Genomic DNA, 4,109 nt, shown 5'->3' on the forward strand with positions numbered 1-4,109 from the left:
TCACTGAATGTCTGGGAAGTGTCTTATTGACGTCTATGACCTGTTCAGATGTTTTAATGGTTCGATTTATTCTCTCTCCATCCAACCTTCATTTGTCTTTGCAGTCTGTTATTGTGATATGAAATGACTCTTTAATCCACCACGACATCCAGAAAAACAGACTTTAACCTCCACCCGATTTGTTATATGATACATAATCGATCCCACAGATACAAAGATGCTGAAATAATCCATTGGTTTTGTTTTTATTTCTTTATTTGCACCCTTTTAGCTAATTTTATATATCATACCAACTTTTAGATAACAGATTGCAAGGCAGCTCCATTCCAGTTTTCCACCTATGGCTCAGATGGTAGAGCAGGTTGTCCACTAATTGAGGTTTGATGCTTGGTTGATCCACATGCTGGAGCTTTCTTGGACAAGACACTAACCTGAGTTCAATCCAGATGGCAGGCAAACATGGCAACCCTGCCCTGAGTGTACAAAAGCAAAATAATTCTATGCAAATGTAATCCATTTACAATTTATTTCTTCAAACCATTCCTCTGGCAAAGCTGAGAAGAAAATTAAACTGACAGAGGAAGGGAGGTAAAGTTAGAAAACCAAATTATGCAAAGCAAATAAATCAGCAAAAGGAGTGGAAAGAGGAGGGTAGAGGACACATACACACCAAGACGGTGAGAAAATGATTGTGAGAAGAAGAGCTGGGCAAATAAAGAGGGGAAAAAGGAGATGACATGACTCCCAGAGCTAAAGGAGTGATTAATGTTTACTGTCTTTGAAGTGAGCAATTACCTGTAGAGCGCTGACTAAGCCAATGCAATGATGGAGTTTAACGGAAGGCCTTCTCAGTGTACAGAACTCTGATTAAACAGGACTTAGGTTTATAGCCATAGCAGATGGAGTTGGGAGGTCATCTGGTTTGTCTAAATAGCTGCATCCGTACGGCTGTGTTTGTGTGTACGTGTGTTGTTCTGCTGGGTTTCCAGTCTGCTGTGGGTTACGTGAAGAGTCAGACAATCAGAAAGGAGGTCAAACCGAGACAGGAAATACAGAAGAGAAAAAGCAAAGGGAGTAGAGCAGAAATAAGTGATAAAAGGGATGCTCTTGATTCAATAGTGTCCCATAAGTCTCATCTCTACCCTGAAAAATACATCTGTGATGTTTGTAAACATCTCCAAAAATGAATTGTAGAGTATAACTCCTGGATGAAACCTTTGGATTTAGGAAAAAGCATATTTATTTGGAGCTTTTATTGGGTAGCAATGAAAGGAAGGACAACATTCACGATCATTTTAGCTCCATTTTGGTCTCCACCACCTGCAGGAAAAATCTGCTGCTTGACACTGGTGTAAGTTTTAATAATCTATGTTGGCTATGCCTGATATAGTTGATTAGAGATGCATATTCATTTGGGGGTTTTATGTGGTGCAAAGAAAGGAAGCCCAAAATTCACTTTTCTTTTAGCTCTTTTTTGTTCTCCACCAACTCCAGGGAAAATCTGCTGTTTGACACTGGTGCTGGTCCACATGTAGCGATTTAAAGTAAACTATGCCTTTGATCTCGGCATGAACAACAGTCAGTGCTCATTATTAATGTTGATGATAGTAGTGAGTCAAACTTTGCACTTCTGAACCAAAATAAAAGGGCTAAAAGATGCTTTATGGATCTGAGATGCGCTGTGGAGTTGGTTCCGTGACCTCTTTTATATTGTCATTTGATTAATTGTTGATATTAAATATGAGCTGCAGCCACTTTAAGTAGGATTAGCACACTTATGATTCAATACATGCAAGTTCAAAGAAATAGCACCCACATTTTTTGGGCGCTTCACTGTCTGTCATTCGTGACATATTTTCCCAGCGGCAAGGGCTGCAAATGGAGGAAGTGCAGCTTCACCGTAATTAGAGGGCACTTTTCATGTTTACATTACATAACTGCTAACCAGTCTCTAAAGCGCACAGTTAGAATAAATTATTATGGCATTTTGATGGATCTCCTACCTCCCAGGGAGCCACTGGATTCTATTTATTTCGATACACAACTTGCAGAGGCAGATTCTTTAAGCTTTTGTTTGCTTTGATTCTTTCAGCGACACCTAGCATAAAAGCTAGTCGTTTTTAATGATGTAACAAAGCACAAACACCTTGAACTGATTTGAGAAAATTAGATATATCCACACGTTTTGCTTTCATCAAAGATTTATTTTGAAATTTATAGCTCTGCCGAGGCTCTAACGTTGTCTTAAGTGGATGCACTGGGTTCAAAAGTCGACCTGGCTCTTTTAAAGAATGTGTTTGAGGCATTTTAACGAGGCGCATGTCCTTCATCTCCCCACTGGCAGACCAGCTGGCCTGGCACAAAAACAGGCCATGTCATCCTTTGGCATGAACAAACACACACTTAGGTGCAGGTTTCAGAGTCCTGCAGGCATGCATTTGCAGATGTGAGTGTACTGTACATAGGTGCATGTGTGTTCAAAGAGGAATTACTGTAAATCCACTGCCCGCCGGTGAACACAAGTTAACTGTTAAATAGCCTTTACTGGAAAAAAAAACACGGGTCTCCATCCCAGCTCGTCCTACTTTCTGAAAATAGTTGTTCTGGTATAAGTGGCCTCAAGCCTTTTGAAGTGTTTAGCAGTAAACAGTGCCTTTAAGACGCTGCAGAACGGTGATCCTAATATGGAGCTGTTTCACTCAATGTTGATCCAGAGAAGAGAAGAGATGAGAGCACAGTGTTGATTATCAGAGATGACTGTCCTCCAAGACCATTAGGCTACACACAATGTCTCTCGCTAGTATAATAAACTGTTCCTGCTGCTGTTCTGTAACATAGTGGCCAACTGGTTCTCGTCAACAACAAAGTACTGGAGCATCTAGTCACTCTCTTTACTGCCTCACTGGTAAATATACAAATGTATTTAAAGGAATTAAATATATATATATATATATATATATATATATATGTCTGTAGTCTTCTTTTGGCTGAAACAAAACTGCAAAATTAAAAATTGAACCTGAGAAACACCTGCAACTACAAACCACAACCTGCTGATGACAAAAAAGTCCTCAAATGACTCTACAAATGTACTAGCAATTCATATAACAGCTAAGATATTTCAGTCTAAATCAACTGACAAACAAGCATCATCATATTTAAAATGTCCAATATTTTTCCAATAGTTTTGTGGTCCTTCTAAAAAAGAGATGAAGATGTTTGCTTCCACCATTCCTCAAGAACCCCAGTTTTAAAAGCCAGTAAGAATTTTACTGAGTTGCTATATACCAGCAGAGGAACCAAAAGATCTATTCAGAATGAGCAGCTGCCTCACAGTCCACCAGGTTTATTTAGTTTCTAGAGATGCTTTTGTGAACTGAATTGTCTCAGTAAAACACAACAAATGTTCTGCTGTTGGGTGCCAGAATGAACACAAGAGTGTTAATGCACTTCCAGCACCTGAGCAACTGAAGACCAAAAACTTTTTTTTAAAATTTTGATGGCAATGCCACCATAACAAAATTTCTCAGCTGTTGTTTCCATCTGTTCACTTCTCTCCTGCTCTCTGTGCTCACATATGCTGTATTTAGATATTCCCGATTTCCAGTAAAGTTTGAAGCCACACTGCTAGCATGTCTGAAAGGTAGCAGGACAGAATATGACCTCTTAAAGGTGTCTGGTTCCAGCTCTTCCACTGTTGCAAACTGACGCCATCCAGGCGACGACTGGCAAACAGTTCACACAACCTTGTGAAACAACAAGTGTAGCCTGCAACATGCATTGTAACATCCTCCAAGGCCTAATAAGAACAGAGAGATCCTCCACTGAAGCCGCGATCAAAGGCAGATGTTGGAAGTGGACCGAGGCTATTTTGGAACAGGCCTGTGAAGATTTATGGTACATCTCCTTGGCTCTCCCTTCTGCGAGTTACATGACAGAAAACCAGACTGATAGGCGGGAAGGCTGGTGTTTGCAGAGGTGTTTTGCTTCTGTGCCACCAGGATGCTCAGACCTCTCGCTTTCCCCCTCTCTCTTGGTCTATCCGGCCGGTTAGCGGCGTATCCTGGAGTAAGTCCACTGGTTTAACTGGGGGGACCAGTGTGGGGTTG

Source organism: Amphiprion ocellaris, chromosome 21, assembly GCF_022539595.1.
Source record: "Amphiprion ocellaris isolate individual 3 ecotype Okinawa chromosome 21, ASM2253959v1, whole genome shotgun sequence".
Lineage (NCBI taxonomy): Eukaryota > Metazoa > Chordata > Actinopteri > Pomacentridae > Amphiprion > Amphiprion ocellaris.